Source organism: Phocoena sinus, chromosome 8 (assembly GCF_008692025.1).
Source record: "Phocoena sinus isolate mPhoSin1 chromosome 8, mPhoSin1.pri, whole genome shotgun sequence".
Classification (NCBI taxonomy): Eukaryota; Metazoa; Chordata; class Mammalia; order Artiodactyla; family Phocoenidae; genus Phocoena; species Phocoena sinus.
This window is the reverse complement of record NC_045770.1, coordinates 38013126-38032308: the sequence shown is the minus strand read 5'-3', so window position 1 is coordinate 38032308 and position 19183 is coordinate 38013126. Positions and strand designations below refer to the sequence as shown.

At 37.0% G+C, this 19183-nt stretch overlaps 1 protein-coding gene across 3 annotated transcripts in view; it reads right to left on the bottom strand.

Moving 5' to 3' along the window:
• MAML2 (mastermind like transcriptional coactivator 2) overlaps positions 1-19183 on the bottom strand; it is a 375229-nt gene that overhangs the window by 33660 nt on the left and 322386 nt on the right. The gene's annotated exons all lie outside the window — the stretch shown is intronic.

Sequence of the window (19183 nt, the reverse complement as noted above, 5' to 3'; positions counted from 1 at the left end):
TTAAAATGGAAAACCCTTTTCCTTAGAGGACAAATCACCTGTCCTCCTTCTTGTCACCTACATTTCTCTTAAAGCCATTTTTAAGTCCTTTTGAAAAGAATGTCCAAATTAAAAATTAGAACCAAACCTCATTATTCTAGCCCTAACAGTGAATTCACCAATACCCTTTTCTTTAAAATTTCAGGCATAAATATTTAAAGAAAGAGTATATATGAAGAAAACCTTGTGAATCTCAGTAACAAACACCAGAGTGAAGGCCTGGCCCCTAGGTCTGACTTTGATAAAATGGCTCTGTAAATCATGGTCAATATGTGAGATATCTTATTAAAAAATGTTAACTAATAAAAATGCTAGGATTGCCTGTTTCATTTTAATGGAATGTGAGTGTTCTGTGAAGTAGGTTGATTTCAGCAAAAGGTAAAATGGGGTCCAATTAGACATGTCCTAAAGCAGCAAACAAAAATATCCCTGGTTTCACTGAAGTATGTTGAAATATTAATACTCACTGAATTCAGTCAGTTTTACTATTAAAGCAGTTTTGTGGGCTGAACAGTGACATAGAAAGTTTCACAAAGCAAGCAGTTATCAGACAAGTATTGTTCTCTTAATGTTAAAAAAAAAAAACCTCTAAAAAATATTTGTCTTGTTTTGGGCATCTGGGTAAAATGGCTCTCTGTTTCTCTTATTTTGGAAGGGGAATATATAATGATTTTTTTTCCCCACAAAAATGAAGTAATGTAAGTTACTTGGGATCCATGAGAGTGTTTTGGCGTGGAATGACTGCCCTTTCTTTTTCTTGGCTTCCAGAGCTAGGCATCTGCAATTTGCAAAACAAATTCAAGATAAAGTACCCAGCTGGGCAAGTCTGTACAGTAGATCTCACAAACTGATTTGCTATTCAGTCTTTCTCCCCCTCCCCCCAGCTTGTCTCTTTACCTCTTTTCTTCTTTCCCTGTCTCCATGAACTAACTGCTCAACTGTTCCTCCAGGCTATGCATCTTCTGAACTGTCTGCTTATGAAGCCATTTATTTATCTCTATGCCTGAGAAGCAAGTTGCCTTAGCTGTTTCAGATTCCCTACAAGATGGCAGGCCCACTTCATTTATTTATCTGGGGCATATGGATGGTGAGGTGGCTGGGAGTGGCTGACACACAGCAACAGTAATGACAGTGACAACAAAACAATGATCAGGAAATCATCCAGGAAACAACTTCTACACAGAAAGACTGAAGGGACAAAACACTGCTGTCTTCAGGTTTCCAGTCATTTATTTATTTATCTATTTTTTTTCCAGTCATTTATTTCAAGTGTCATTAAACTATGACATGACCAGTCAAATCCAACTTGCTACCTTTTTTGGTAAATAAAATTTTATTGGAACATAGCCATACACATTCATTTATATATTGTCTGTGGCTGCTTCCCCGCTACGACAGAGTTGAATAGCTGTGACAGAGACGTTATAACCCACAAGCATAAAATATTTACTATCTGGCCCTCTATGGAAAAAAATTTTCTGACCCTTGCTCTATTTGGCTGTACTAGCCAAGTCAGGCTAAGTACTTTGGTCTTTTACATTAAATTGATAAAATGCCTTAGAGAAAGTACCCAGAAATCCTTGGAAAGAACAGGCAAGTTGAGAATAAAAAATATCTATAATGACATCTGTTCACAATAGCCCTTCATTCCAGCCACCATTACAAACAGCAGAAACGGAAAAGCAACTTACACATCTTTTATCCAACTGCATTTTACAGTTGAAGACACTGCCCAGAAACGTTAAGGAATTGACTTGTACAAAATCACAAAACCTAACGGAAAGATGAAGAACCATATCCAAATCCAGGAAAATACATTAAGGAGAAATGAATGGAATAAAGTCTATTTGCTTGAGAGAATTATAGCTTGTCTGATAGAACTGGCTTGTGGGGGTGAGGGGGGGGTAGGGGAGATGTTGAAACGTAGAATATGCAAACACAGAAGGATGTATTTAGATTAGTATTTTCTTTATCCTTTGCAACTCTGAACAGTAGCTGCTTTTCTCATCTATTTAATAGGACGTTTTTCTTCGCTTGCTCAGAACATTCTCCTCCACCCTGCAGGGAAACCCTGATCATATGTTAATAATCTGTTTGGTTCAAATGATTAGAATGAGTTTGTGGTCACTGTAGAGTTCATCCTTCAGAGGTTACCTAATTTTCAAGTCACCAGGACACTGTGTCTATTCTTAGCCTCTGGGGTGGACACTTGTTATGGGTTGGCACAGAAGAACAGTTCCATGAGCGAGGAAGCAGCATTTAAGTGGGAGAGTGGCCAGGAACAAAACGTCAGTGGGTCAGGGTGGAGTGGGAAGACTTTGGTAACTTAGGGGAAGGAATGAGAAATTTTTCTTAAAAGAAAACTTTTCAACTTTAGAAGGGCTCTTTGTGGCAGACCTGAAATTTCTGCTCTGTAAGTTAGCTTTTTGCTTTCTGCCCCTAGAGCACTGGTTTCAAACTTGTCATTGGATAACAGTGCCTTTTGAGGATTTCACAAAGCTATGGATTCTGTCTCTTCTCCCCTCCCCTCAAGTACACATACAAGTAACAATTTTGTTTACAGTTTCAGGGAGCTTACAAATCTTCTAAACATGCATAGACCATCAACAGACCTCAGGTTGAGAACTCCAGCTCCCATCCCTCAAAGGTTAGTGTTTATGAAAGAAATGAAATGATTTTCTCCTTGAGTACGTCCTCTACATTGCACATCCAGATTAAAACCATTCACGGCTCCTCATTGCCTTTGGAATCAAGTCCTAACTCCCAAAAATGGTATAGAGAAAAGTCCCTCTAGATCTGGCTTCCGCATCTTTCCTCCCATTTCACCTCTCAAAACGTCCTTTCTTCACTTTATACTATAGTGATACTAAAACACTCGCAATTCTCCAGTCTCACAGAGCTCTTTCTCCTCTCCACAGTTTTGATGCGTTCACATCCTCTCTGTCAGGAACACTCTTCCCCTGCCCTTCCCTGCCAAGTAAACACCCACTCGTTCTGGGCTCAGCTCAGATGTCCTTTTTTCAGGGAGTCTTCTCTGACCTCCCAAGGCTGTTCAGTGTCCTTTTCTGTGCTTCCCTAAAAGCTGGTATGGATCCATTAGGTAGCATTTGTCACTCTGTATCACAATGGCTTGTTTGCTTATATCTATCTCCCATTATAAATGCTTGGAGGGCTGGGATGTTCATCATGAAATTCGCAGGGTACAGTGGACTCCCCATAAATGTTTTTTTTTTGTATAAATAAATACATGAATAAATGAAGCAGTGCAAACTAGAAAATGAGGACAGAACTTGCTGTAAGGCACATGGGATGAAAATGCTAGCACTTCTCAAAGGCAACTGGAAAGCCAGTGCAGGACAGAAGGCAAAGGTTGAGCAAAGTTGTTAAATCCAGTGTTGCTTTAATGGGTGTGCCAGCTTAGAGGGGTCCAGGGCATAAAGGACGTGTTAGGAAGAAAAACAGCTAGTGGTGAGTGATAATGGAGATCATGATGATGATGATAATGACAATGACTCCGTGCCTTTGTTGTAAGGACGGAGGAAGGCACACTGATGGAGTACAATTTCTACTAACAGTTACCATTTTTTTTTTTTTTTTTTTGGTACGCGGGCCTCTCACTGCTGCAGCCTCCCCCGTTGCGGAGCACAGGCTCCGGACGCGCAGGCCCAGCGGCCACGGCCCACGGGCCCAGCCGCTCCGCGGCATGCGGGATCCTCCCGGACCGGGGCACGAACCCGCGTCCCCCCCATCGGCAGGCGGACTCTCAACCACTGTGCCACCAGGGAAGCCCACAGTTACCATTTTTTAAAAGCTATGTGCCAGGCCATGTGTTGAGGGCTTGACATTTATTACTTTAATCTTCACAATAATTCTAACTATGATTCCCACTTTAAAGATGAGGTTATAGGTTAAGAAATTTGGCTTTTTTTTACACATATGCCTTTAAAATGCAAAATACTTTGAAGGCATAATAAAATAAGGTAAAAGTCAAATTATTTTAAAATATCTCTCTGTTCTACTATAAAAGCAATTTGAATGGATAGGCAGCAATAGTGAAAATAGTCATTCTGGGATCAGACAAAACTAGGTTCAAATCCCAGCTCCACTTTTTTCAGAGTTGTACGTGGTCATAATATTTACCTCAAAGGGTGGTTGTTAAGAACGAATGACATAGAGTAAGTGAAGTGCTTAGTATATTAGTATCAGGTATGCAATAGATGTGAAAAATATTAATATTTCCTCTTAAGTCAGTTTTATATTTACTGAATGTAAATATAAACATATACACACACACAAGGCATAGGGCTAAATAATATACGATTTCTGATTGTCAGATAGTGAGGAGAGTGTAGTGTTTGTAATAATACCAGCAATAAACCAACAAGCAATAATCATCCAAAGATGTGCTCAGTGCCTCAAACTTAGCAATAGCTAACTATTATCACCACTGCCTCCACCAACTAAAAGAAAATTAGGAACTTGTGTTTTAGCGTAATTTTATCCTTTGTTGAGTTTACTCTATATATTGTGTTGATATTAATCCCCTCTTCTTCTTTCTTTGGTATAATGTATAACTATATTAAGCTTATAACTCATCTTTACAAAAACATTTATTTCAAAGGGACATACATTAGGAACCAGTTTTATAGCCTACACTTGTGCTAGTCCTCTAGAAATGTTTGGAAGGTACTTTGGTTTTGGATGGGGTAAGTTATCAGCATTTTCTGTTCTCATTAAACATGAAGGCAATCCAGTAACAAGTAGTAATGAAGAATAAAGAAGGGATAAATGACACCACAGTTCTAAAGGAAGAAAATCCTTTATAAAGGGTTGGTTCTTAAATCAAAATGATGTTCAAATTATACATGAAACAAATCTGGAACTTTTAAGAATCGATTTCCAAAGGTGGCTTCTAATACCTTGAAAAAACTATAAGATTTTCCCTTTGGAAACAAAACAAAAGTCAATATGGAATTTTGACTCTGGAATTTCATGTTAATCAAAATTTTATAGACTACTTTTAGCTTTTTTCTCTTTAAGATGGAGAAGTGAGAAACCTAAGAAAATTCTCACATATCTCATGTGATATCTCATGACAAAATACTATAATGATGAAAAATGCTGCCTCTGTAGTCAAACTGCCTGGGTTTAAATATTTCCTCCATAACTTAGTAATTGTTCTTGGGCAAGTTATAAAAGTCTCTATGTCTCAGCTTCTTAACTATTAAGGGGTAAATAACAATGCCTTCATCATATGATTGCTGTGTTGGCTTAAATAAGATCATGTAGGTAAAATACGTTGCACAGTTTCTGGCTCAGATCAGGTGTACAAGAAAAGTTAGCACCTATATTACATTATTAGTTTCTTTTACAATTTTGACTTCTTCTTATTGGGTGGGCCAAAAAGTGCCTTCGGTTTTTTGAGTAAAAAATAAAAGACATGTTTTTCATTTTTACCAAGAACTTTATCAAACAATGTATTCACCCTTTTGTTCCCCTACCTTCTGCCATTTTTCAGGCAACTTCATAATTCCATCTTCCAAAACTTTTTATCTTTTGAGCAAAGAACTGTTCCAGGTGCCTTTTACAGTCTTCCAGGGAATTGAAATTTTTTCCATTACGAGAATTTTGTAAAGATCAAAATAAATGGAAATCCGAAGGTGCAGTGTCTGGTGAATACGGCAGATGAATCAGAACTTCCAAGCCAAGCTGTGACATTTTTTGCCTGGTCATCGAAGAAACATGCGGTCTTGTGTTATCCTGATGGAAGATGATGCGTTTTCTGTTGACTAATTCTGGATGCTTTTCGTTGAGTGCTGCTTTCAGTTGGTCTAATTGGGAGCAGTACTTGTTGGAATTAATGGTTTGGTTTTCCGGAAGGAGCTCATAATAGAGGACTCCCTTCCAATCCCACCATATACACAACATCACATTCTTTGGATGAAGACCGGCCTTCGGTGTGGTTGGTGGTGGTTCATTTCGCTTGCCCCACGATCTCTTCCATTCCACATTATTGTACAGTATCCACTTTTCATCACACGTCACAATTTGTTTTAAAAACGTAATGCTTTCATTACATTTAAGTAGAGAATTGCATGTGGAAATAACGGTCAAGGTTTTCTCGCTTAACTTATGTGGAACCCAAACACCAAAGTGATGAACATAACCAAGCTGGTGCAAATGATTTTTGATGCTTGATTTGGATATTTTGAGTATGTCGGCTATCTCCTGCGTGGTATAACGTTGATTGTTCTCAATTGTTATTTCCATTTAATTGCTATCAACTTCAACTGGTCTACCCGACTGTGGAGCATCGTCCAGCGAGAAATTTCCAGCACAAAACTTTGCAAACCACTTTTGACACGTTCGATCAGTCACAGCACCTTCTCCATACACTGCACAAATCTTTTTGTGCATTTCAGTTGCGTTTTTTTACCTTTCTTGAAATAATAAAGCATAATATGCCGAAAATGTTGTTTTTCTTCCATCTTCAATATTAAAATGGCTACACAAAAATTCACCAATTTTGATAAGTTTTTAAAAATGCACGCTGATATGGCAGCTGTCACATACAATCTAACAAAATTGTTTCGAATGAAGTTAAAGACAAAGTGCTACCAGAGCCATCTTACGGAAATAAACCGAATGAACATTTTGGCCCACCCAATTCTTACACACTATGACATTCTTTCATTGAATCTGTTTCCTGTGATGCTTGTTAATTTTGTCGTCTTCTCTTCTAAGCTCTCTAGGCTTTACTTTCTCCAACTTTAAGATAAGGAAGTTAGGTTAAAATCTCTAAGTTTCATTCTAGTACTAGAATAGTTGAAATTCCATTTATATAGAATCAGGGTGACCATAGATATCACCATGATGAAATAATTTGATTTATTTTTTCCATTGAGTCTCAAATGCAACCTAACGATATGACATGCAGTGGTTTTGCATATAATGAACAAATAATAGATTGATCCAGGTGGGAGTGGGGAATCAAACTGGTCATCTTCTTCAGAACTGATTGAATCTAGCTTGTGGATGGAAATGTTGAAAAATGTATTAAACTGAATTCTGGACCTGTTCATATACTTCCATGTGGAAGGCACAATATAGAACTATATAGCTTTGCTAATAATACCTGTCTTAACTGAACTGATTCTGTAGAAGGGTCTGTATTTTTCCCTGATTCTGCAAAATATATCTACAAAATATTTTGCTAGAGGTAATTTTTGTGCTTTGAATATCCATTCTGCACTAAAATATACAAAATGTACTGACCTACACAGTAGCCTACAAATTCCAACGTTATCTCCTCTTATGAGAACAGAGATAATATCTTGGTTATTGCAGGTTATCTAACAGACATAGAAATTTAAATCCACTAATACAGTATAGTGACTATGGTCAAGGTCCTTAAATGTGTCCATCTACTCTAATGTGACATGATAAGCTATTTTTGAATGTATTATTATAATGACCACAAAAGACGTTTAAAAAAGAGCCATCTGTTCTCTGTTAAATGTAGTCCTGAAGTCTCCCTTGGATTAGCAAAACAAGCCACTAAATACTTCAGTGGGACTTCAAAAAAGCTGAGTTCTCCCTAATAATCAGTATGGGATGAACTTCAAAAGATTAGAGGTTTCACTTGGATCAATTCCCAGAAAATCAGGTTATTTACCAAATCTTATTTATGCAAACTATACAAACACATTTTGATCTGCAGAGTACCAAAATAATGTTTTAGAAAAATGATAACCTTAAATGAAAAGTCTACTATGGAAGAATGAGGAAGGTCAACTTTCTTTGGTCTGATTATCTTGTCTGTCTACATTAGTCAAATCAGCTGTGCAACTATTACCAGATCTGTTGTTACTTAATGGTTATGAATCTAGAAAGATGTACCTAAAATTTCTATTAATTATCTTGAGTAACACCATAAGGGATGTCTAACACACATAAACAGTATTTTAGCTTCTCTGTTTCTGTTTGGAATTACAAGGTGGAGTAGAGAGTCTAAATTATTTTTAGATGTCAACCACTTTTTAGGACATTTTTTCAACTACAAGGATTTCTAGTATAACTTTGGGTTCACAAGCTGACTTTTCATATTAATTCATTTGAATAGAGAAGTCAGAAAAAGGTAGGTCTATTTTGGTACCTGTTCAACATTGGTGACTGGTGTTGCTTAAGTCCCAAATATATTTTGTGTTTATTTTATAGAATATATAAATTATTTATTTACATGTATCTTTTCTCTTACTACACTATTATTACTTTAAGAAAATGGACTGTTTTATTCATCTGTGCATTCCCACCAGCACACATAAGCCAAGATATATTTGTATATATATATATTTGTTGTTAAATAAATAGTAAATAATTACTTGAAAATCAGATAAACTTAATTTATAAAATGATTTGCTATTATTTAGCTGTTATTAGAAAGTAACATGGATATCAAAAATTTCAGTGAAAGACAAATATCAGTGTCAAATATCATATAAAATGCTTTGCCCAAGAATATTTGTTATTATTTGTCAATTCCAGATACTATAAAATCTTTTCATGATTAAAACCTTGAACTTAAATTTAGCGCATACAGAGTTATATGAACTTTTAACCTTTTTTCTCAGCAATTTGGGTAGGTTGATTGTATTGGATTCTGTTACTTGTAACTGGAAACAGATCCTTGATTTGAACATAACTGTCCAGTGATTTTTCAACTGGGTAAACATTTGTGGCTTATGTTCCTAACTGCTGATCAGAAGAGAATGCAGGAAGGGAGACTGATATATTGTACAGTTTCCAGTGTTTACATTGTTTTGCATTTTCCAGATCCATGTGGTAGTTTTTAAAAGGACATACATCTGGGACTGCAACAGCTCTTCAGCTGCTGGCTGGATCCAAGTAACAGTTCATTTAGTATATATCTGAGCATTTCTGAATATTTAAATCAAACTGTGACTAAATTTGAGCCAATTGGATTCCCTTTATAATTTGAAAATATTGTTATCTAGCCATCCACATAAGAAAAATAAACACAAAAATAATTTTAAAAATTTCTATCTTGTCCATAAACTTAACAGAACTTGGGCCAAGTATGTGAAATGCCACGACACTGAATATCATGGAAACTTAAAATCAGTCAACTATTTTTTTTTTGGCCTATGTATTGCCAAACAATTGGCTTGCAAAAGTTATTTAATTAAACTAACTGATTCAACCAGTTGTTTTGGTATTAGTAGGACCCAGCTTAATTATCTTATCCAAGGACTTAATTTACCTGATAGATTTTTAGTTGAAGTTCATCATATTTATCTAGTCCTTGCCAGGTCTTGACTTTAGTTTTCTCCTTGTAGACACAGCTGTACTGACACCCTGAGATTCTAGCATCATTTTTAAAAGTTGCTTTTTTTAAGATATTGGGCAAGCAGTAGTATTTCATTTTAGAAAGGTAGTTAAATTAATAGATATTTTGAAAGTTTATTAAGCTTAAAGTATTTTGAGTTCTTTAGAAACAAAATAACACTGTTGTTATTATTATCATTATTATTTTGGCCACACCACATGGCTTGTGGTATCTTAGTTCCCCGACCAGGGGTCAAACCCGGCCGCCACAATGAAAGCTACAGTCCTAATCACTGGACCAGGGAATTCCCCAAAATAACACTGTTCGATGTAACATTAATGTAGCTATCTAGATCATATGAAAGAAAGGAAAATTCAGTTCCTTTAAAATAAATACCTATCACTTAATGCTAAAGATGATCATTCTATTGTACTGCAGTCCTTCTATACCCCAATGCTGCAACTTTTTCTTGGCCTTTCAAACATCTGAATATTTTTCTCATAAATTTTCTTTACCTTAATCATTTTTTTGGCAGCTGGGTTCGTGGTTTTCTCCCAGGTAATGACATTCATTCATATACTCTGCTATAAGTTTCCATACCAAGAAGGTGCTAATCTTTGGATTTTACCTGGTCCTTGGTCATAAAAGAAAGTGGGATGGTCACTGTTTTTAGAGGAAAAGCAATAAATCTAGATAATAGTTTATTTTAGTAACTTAACTGTATTTATTATTTATAAGAGATTAAAGAGAGGCTATTGGTATGTGCTGAATAACTTTTAGTCAAATTTAACAACAGTGGAACTAACTTGTGTACTTAACTACTACACTGGTCTTTAGAGGGTAGAAGAAAACAACATGGGCATCGATATATGGTTCCTTCAGTTCCTAGGGAAGCCATGAAAAGTATGGTAATTTACCTGTAAGCATCTATTACAGTAAGGGAAGCCAGTAGTGCTTCTATTCAAATGCAAATAATAATTCACAATGTTGTATAGAGAGTAATTTATTTTGATATATATATATTTTTTCCCCCAGGATTTTAGGCTAGCTACTAGATATATTGCCAAAGGACATCTGTTCAAGGATCTACCTTACAAAATGGTCAAGTATTCCTTAACGTTTATATCTCTGGTCAAGGATGAAAAACCAATCAGGCCTGCCAAGATTTATAAAGCATGTCTTATTGAAAGATATTCCTCAGTGGGTTGCAGTTCCATCAACGGAATCAGGAACAATTTGTAGCTTTGGGGATAATCCACTTACTGCAAATTGTAATATGTCTTAAATGACCAAACCAGCTATAATTATCATTATCATTGTAAACCTCCTGATTTCTGTCTCAATTTAAGATATTTCCCCATTGTAACATCAACACATAAATGCTGTGGTCAAAGAAAATTTACATTCTATATCTTTAATTACATGTGGATACATATATAAACATAGAGGCAAGACTATGAAAATTGAAGTGTTTACAGGTTATATATATTGTGACTATTTTGCCAAGCAAACTGGATTTCTATTTAGAGATTTAAATGAAAAACTGGTTTTCCTGTCTGGGAGGACTTAGAGCAAATCAACGGGGAGATGCAGGAACTGATCAACTGGCCTTTCCTAGGTCCCTTCCTACCTTTATGTGCAGGGGACACTCTGGAAGAGGGAGGTCCCTTCCTACCTTTATGTGCAGGGGACACTCTGGAAGAGGGAGGTCCCTGGTTTCTACAGGATAATTTCTGATGTCAATGGAACATTCATAGTTACCTGTAGATTAGGTAGGGACATAGGATGTCAACAGAGGCCATATTTTAGATTGCTGGAGGTCCAAACAGTCCCTACTCAACTCCCCTGATTACACTGTGGATGAGTTAAAGGGAATAGAGAATAAAAAGGAGAGAGGAATAGGGACACATAATATTTTGAACTAAATAGTTACATATGATATAAACCAGAAGGAAAGTTGCTTCATGCAGACATCAAAAAACTATAGCAGGCTTTATTTGTCAGAGAGAAGTTGTTTTGGCTAGGGGGCAGTAGTCATAATCTGAGACTATCACCCACAGTGTTAGTTATTCTATATCTTTTAGTACTTTCACATAAGTATATATTTATAAAGTAACTTCATGGTAATGATGCAATGATTTTTTTTATAGTTTTAGAGTCTTTTAAAGTCACATCAACTCAGAACAATAATTTTTTACATTTAAAAATAGCATTTTTTCCTCCTGTAAAATATTCCATTGATCTTTTATAGCAGTGAAATAAAGATTCAAAAATGGTTATGCAAAAGTCCATAAGCCAACTAGTCAATGACAGAATAAGTGCAATTTTTTCCTTAGCCTTTAGGAAAATGCCAATACACACTTCAGCCTTTCACACGATTTGGTGGTTAAGCATTTGGTTTGCAAGACACAACTCAGTATTTTATTTACTGAAGGCAAGAGACAGGGTAACACAACTTTAAATTTTAATTTCTGAATGTCTGTGTCTGCCAAAAAGATGTGCATGTGTGTGGTTGGGGGAGAGTCTTTATATCATTACTTCCTTAAAATCTACTTCTATCTACTTTTTTTATTATCAAAGTTCTCTGGTTTTGTTTTTTGTTTGCTAAAATCTCATATGCTATAATTCAGCTGAGACAAACTCCTGGATATCTGTCCTCTATTTTGGGGCTGGAGTAACATTTGGTAAACAGAATGTCCAGAGCCTCTTCTTAAAGCACCACTAGCAGGCACTGTTAGAGCATTTTCATTCAAGTTTATTCTACTTGGGCAAAAAGGGAACAGTGGCTTATATCCACTGAGGATCAGTGAACACAATCTCATAGCAACAGACACCAAAACAGTCCCTCATTACAAGTCTTGTCCAACAATCAAGTCTTTAACGAGAACAAAGGTTGACAGTGATTAATCATTAAGCAGTTCCTTGTTCCTTGATGCACGTGTTCTCAGCAGCCTCCCGCAGAGGCAGTCTGGCATATTTCCTGTCTCTGTGCTCCACTGTGCCATGTCTGAAGGGACGCCCAGGCAGCCTTCTCACTATTTTAATTTCAAATGCTCCAAACATCTACAGAGTTTCCATGTGCACATGTCTTGACTTTTACTCTGAGCCTGGCAGACTCTGAATGGATATAGGGAGTGAGAACATAATAAGCCGTTAACTCCACATCTGCTTACTAGATTATGTTCAAAGACGGTATAAGAAATTGATTAAACACTGTTTTCTGGAATAAACCTTTGAAATCTGTTTGTTTCCTTAAGCAACATGATGGTAAGTTGATATAATTTAGTTTCGTAGTGAACATAAGATAACTTCACTACTGTTTCTACATAAAAATAGCTTCTGTGTTGACAAAGCACCATGCTTCGAAAAACAATAAAAATATTTTCAGAAATCCTCCTTCAAATAATTCTGTTTCACAAGGCAACAGAGTTGTAATGCTAACTAACATTGTTATCATTTTATTCAATGCTCTTCTTTGTTGTGTTTTTAAATTACTTGACTAGGTACTATTTATTGATCTTAGCTGGTCATGCAGTGGTATATGTATTCATCTTAATAGATTGACTTGGAGGTTCTATTTTTTTCTCTTTCAGCATGTAAATATCACTAATGATAACCATGCTACCTATGAACTAGGAGGTTGGGTGAAGAGGGAAGAGTAGCTATGATACAATTTCTAGGAGGGGAGGGACAAGGGTTAGTTAATGCAAATAACAACAACAAATTACCAAGGGAAGTCAGTTATAACTAAAAATGTATTGTTTTTCCAATATCAAACATCACATCTAACAAAAATCAAAATGAAGTAACCCTGAGGATTCTTTGTACTTATTAACTCCTCTTTTCCAACAGGTCAGAATTAAGTAATAGCAGGACTCTAGTAGTTCAAGTAGAAGATTTTAACTAGTATATCTACCATATAAAAACTAAAGTATGAAATCCAATCACAAAATACACAATTCTCCTGGTGTACTCATCATTTTAGCATACAGCCATAATTTCTTTAGGCTGAGGTATATTCACTACGGAAAGGAGAATGACAATGACATTCTACAAACAAAAAGACCACCTTATTATTGGTAATTAAGCTCTTCACCCGAATGTATGTGACAGGGATGACATAATGGTCGTTGACTCATGTGAAATCAAAGCAGCCTGTTAGGAAACCCCATTCAGAAAATGAACATTTTTTAACTGGAGCTTCCTGGGATCAACATTTAAAACTAACAACAGTGAACTCTGAACTGTGAAGGAAAGCAATGATGAACTGTAGGAGGAAAGTTTTCAGGGTTTGAGATGGTCTTAGACTATATTCTTACAAAAACCAACCAATCTGATTATTTGAACTCAATTCAACTTGCGGTAATCTACTCTAACTAGTTCTATGTTTCTCTGTAGTTATGGTAAATTGACCTTACCACACACAAATTACTTTAAAAACACAATATTTGGCTTAACTGGTCTGCTTATCTTCAATCTTTTTCCAATTTGAAGCTAAGCTTGTAATATTTGGGGGCTTATGTCAGTCTTAGGGCAAAGACCTACATCAATTACAAGTTAAGGGACTCTCAAACTGTGTGTAGATGTCATGGAACTCTAGAGCAATTTATATATCATGGGTATGAAAATCTCAAAGAAATTCCAATACATGTTTATTTGAGTCATTATCCATAGATAACAATACAGCTTTCACGTATTGGGAACTAACTGTGGGTCAGTCACCATGCTGGCTGCTTTACGTACTATCATGTTTCATAACTGTAACAACCTTCTGTGATAGGTGCTATTAGTATCCCCATTTTACAGATGAGAAAACTGACATTTAGAGATGTTAAATAATTCATCTAGATAGTAAGTGATGGAGCCAAAGTTTTAACTCAGGCGGCCTGACTCCAGAGCCCTGCTATAATATCAGTATAAGAAATAATACAAATCTAACTCAGCCAGAGTCTTGTTATAAAGCAGTGGTAAGTATATACTATTGGTGCATAATATGAAAATACAAGCCAATGTGGTCTAGTGCAACAGGACCCAGGGTAGCATATGAGATAATATATGTAAAAATCATTTTGTAAACACTACTCCAGTTGGCTAAAATAAAAGCATGAAGCTGCAGACCAGTTTTCCATTGAGCCAATCCAATCCAATAAATGCAGAAGAGCAAAGAGTAATAAAATGAAAGTGTTAAGAAGGCAAAAAAAGCAATTCATGGAGGTATATTAACTATGATTCATGTATGTCAAAATGTGTAGAAGATTCTTTATACCACAGGGAAGACATAAGCCAAAGTTAGTTTTCTGCAGGCATTATGGCATAGTTTGTTAAGAATGTGGACTTTGCACTTAGACCGACCTGGGCTTAAATCCTGGGCAAGTTACTCACATCTTCTGACCTCTGTTTTTCTCATTAGTGAAATGGAGATCATGACTGCAGGGATTGCAGGAGATAACGCATAAAAAGTGTTTCATATCAATATAGCTCAGTTAATATTGGTGACTATTATAATTGTTATTTAACTTCTCGTGTCATTACAGTTTAAAAGAAAGAATATAATTTTAAGAGAGGTGTACATCAGAGACCATGTATTTGTGGCTTCCAGAGCCCAAATGAAGGAGGTTAAGTCCCTGGGAAACACACATAAAAATGGCATTTGGGGCTGCCTTTAAGTTCATCATCGGGCTGATTCTGAAGTCCTTTTGCTCAGAACTTAATCTTTACTCAAACTGGCCTCAGCGATCAGTTCTTATCAGTACTTTGGTTGGGTCTCTGTGCCTATGTAGATAGACTTAGATAGTTTCATGCAATGAAATGTTGTAGATCAACTTATTACCTGAGTCTGGAACTGCTCTCTGACTAGTCATGAGAACAGACACTGCCTACTTGTATCTGGTGGTGGTGGTGGGGTAGTTCATGTTGGGAGGGAACAGAGGGCAAGAAAGTGAAGGAGCGGGGAAGGACTAGAAGACGAAAACTAGGGGTTGAAGAGTCATTCTGACCCTCCTATTCCTCCCAGTGGCTGGAAGCTCGTGGTGATCAGTTTATCAGATTACCATCTGCACCAGAGTCAGGACCCTTAATAGACCTGGTACCCCTCCAACATGCCCTCTGACACCTTACTGCTCCTGATGTTTAGAATCTCCCCCTCCCCAAGTTTGAAGAGAGCGTGTTCCACCCCATCTGGCAGAGATATTCAGATTCTAGGAAGAACATTAATTGTGGCGATGTACTCTAACTGTGGTAATATCTTACAAAGGCTTTTGGAAATAAATAGTGGGCTTCTTTTGTCCATTTAGATACAAAGACCCAGAGTGTACTTCTAAGTTGCATTTGCATGGAATTATGGGCTTTAGGAACATAAAGAAAAGAGCTGATACACTACACACTGTCAGTATCCTGAAAAAGAAGAAAAAACTAAACTTCTGATTTAGAACGCTTTCAGATTAGGAAAGAGAACAGGAAGAACAGAATCAAAATTCTACAGAAAAATTTTGTTTAAATAGTTAAAAAAATTTGGGGTGGGGAACCAGTCAAATGTTTCCAGTTGTCCCTTCTTGTGATACATGAGAATTATATTCAATTTATAATTTCTGAAAATAATACTAAGTTGTGGTAATTTAAAAAATAATTTATTAAGTTGAAAGACACAAAGAGTAACCGGTAATAATAATAACAGCCATCAACATGTATTGAGGGCCTGCTAACGAGGCATATTCCTAAACAATTTAAAGACATTACCTTTTCTAATCTTCATGACAGTCTTTTGAGGTATACTTTACTATTACCCCCATTTCATATATTAGGAAAATGAGGCTTTTAGAGAAGTTAACTAAATTGTCCAATATCCCTCAGTTAGTAAAGGGTGAATTCAAATCCAGTTTGAATGGATAGGTGTATCTTGGCTTATGGAAGCCCTGATTTCCAAAAAGTTGCGTGTAAATGAAATCTTAAAAACTGACGCACACTTTAAGATTATGAGAATGTATTTCGCTTCCCTCCCTACTGTCTTCCTTCCATTCAAAAACCATAGAGTTCCTACTATGCCATGTCCTGGGGTTGCAGCGGTACATGAAACAGAGTCATGGCCCTCATGAAGCAGATATTTTAGTGTAGGAAGACAGATAATGAACATGTGATCATATAATATATCACATGATGATAAGTGCTATAAAGGAAGAGAAAGCGGGACTGGGGCATAGGGTGTGATGGAGGTGTGGGCTGGAGGTGGTAGGGTGATCAGAGAAGACTTCAGAGTTAAGATGACATTTTACCTGAAGGAAGTGAAAGGATAGCTGGAGGAGTTCCTGAAATTCCTTAAGTCTTGAGGTGGGAGCATGTTTAGTGAGCCTGAAGTACAGCTAGTAGAAAAAGAGGGAAGAGGGTGGTAGTGGTGGAGGGGGCAGGGTAATACCGTAGGGCCTCGTACGCAATTGTTAGAATTTTAACTTTTACTTTGAGTGACATGGAAAGACATTGGAGGATTTTGAGTGGAGGAGTGCCAGGATTTGATTTATGTTTGAAAGATCACTCTGTCAGCTATGTGAGTAGTTTGTATGGGAAAGGAAAACCTGTAAGGAAGGCTATAAGGAATAATTTAGGGGAGAAAGGATGGTTTGGGCCAGAGTGGCACCAGTGGGAAGTGGCCAGATTCCAGAAAGATTCAGAGGCAGAGCCAATAAAGTTAACCTGTGGACTAGATGTGGAGTGAGAGAGAAAGGAAGGTGTCCAGGGCAACTAAAAGATTTTTGGCCTGAGTAATCATTTTCTAAGATGGGGAAGACTGTGAGATAAACAGTTTTGCTTTGTTTTTTGACTTGAGGGGAATGAGGGGGGTGAATAAAGAATTTAACTTGGAATATGTCAAGGCTGAGATACCCAAGTGTAGGTAGGCAACTTGATATATGAGTCTGGTGTTCAGGCGAGAGATCCAGGCTGAAAGTATAAACTGGGGAGTTGTCAGCATAGAGAAGATATTTAATATTTAAATATTAAAGATATTTAAAAGATATTTAAAGAAAAGAAGAGGTCCAAAGACTAACCTCTGGGCACCCCATGCTTAGAAATCTGGTAGATGAAGAAGAAACCAGCAGAAGGGACTGAGAACCATGAAAGAGTGATGTCCTGAAAGCAAAGTGAAGAAAGTGTGTCAAGGAGAAGAGGGTGATCAACGGATTCAATGTTGCTGATAAATCATACAAGATGAGAGTTGAGAACTGACCATTGAAATGGACAACTGGATATCACCGATGGCTTTGAAAAGAGCTATTTCATTTGAAATCTAGAGACAAGAACCTCACTAAAACGGGTTCAAGATAGAATGAGAAGAGACGTGAGAGTCAGGGTTTTTGAAGAAATTTTTTGAGGAGTATTGATGAAAAGGGGAGGGGAGAAAAAAAGGTAGCAGAAAAGAATGTGGAGGGTTTTGTTTGTTTAGGTTTATATGTTTATGAAAATAATTTAAGTGGAAAATGCAAATGCCTTAGTAATGTAAACTCTTACCCTATTTCATCTGCTTCAAAATATATGCAGTTTTCTATACTGGTTTTGCTTATATAGCAAATAATACTATTAATAAGTATTACTAGTGAAGTTATAATAATGCCAAGGATAGTTTTGTTTTGTTTTGTTTTGCGGTACGCGGGCCTCTCACTGCTGTGGCCTCTCCCGTTGCGGAGCACAGGCTCCGGACGCGCAGGCTCAGGGGCCATGGCTCACGGGCCTAGCCGCTCCGCGGCATGTGGGATCTTCCGAGACCGCGGCACAAACCCGTGTCCCCTGCATCGGCAGGCGGACTCTCAACCACTGCGCCACCAGGGAAGCCCCAAGGATAGTGTTTAGTTAACCTAATCATAGTAATCATTTTGAATATAATATCTATAGTCTCTAATACCTTTGTAACCGGAAGCTATTAACTTCAACTTGAGGTCTTCTGGGTGGAAATGCTTGCTGAATGTGCTCCAAAAATCACAGATACGTTTTTGAATAAAGTATACATTATGGGAAAATGTTATGGAAAGAATTAGCCATTCACTCAGTTCAGATGTAACTCCTGGCATATCAAATTTTATTTGGGCTAAGGTAACTCAACTTTCTGAGTCCTATAAAAATCCATTTACTTATTTATTTATTTTGGCCGTGCTGCATGGCTTGTGGGATCTTAGTTCCCTGACCAGGGATAGAACCCATGCCTCCTGCAGTGGAAGAGCAGAGTTCTAACCACTGGAATGCCAGAGAATTCCCCAAAAGTACATGTAAATTGCCCATTACAGCTACATCAGCAGTGAAAGGCTAATAACAACGGCAGCAACAACAACAGTAATAATAATGTAGATGTAGAACCAGACACCTGGCAGTGAACAGTGAATTGACAAGCACAGCTGCGGGAACAGGTCAGATTCAGAAGACCTTAATATTGGAAGGATCTGATTGTACATGGTAGTCCATTTTGGGTGAAACTTTTGTTCAAATAAAAAAATCCAGCTGCTAGTTTATAAATTTCCCACCATATTCATGACTTAAAAGTGCAGACTTTGGTTGTTCCTCTGAGTCTCCTAGTTCTGGAGTTTATGCTATTCACTTGTTAAGTGCCATTTAATGAGGCTGTGGAGAACTTTCGATCAACGGATCCACACTCTACATGGCCAGTGTTGGAGGTACAAGTCAGCGAAGGGTAGTGCTTGTAGATAGAACAGTTTTGCACGTGCAGATTTAGCAGGGGAAAAGGAAGAGCACCTGGGAAGGGGCCTCCTGAGTCCTTGCCTCACTCCTTCTATTTTTTCTTTTTTAATATATTTATTTATT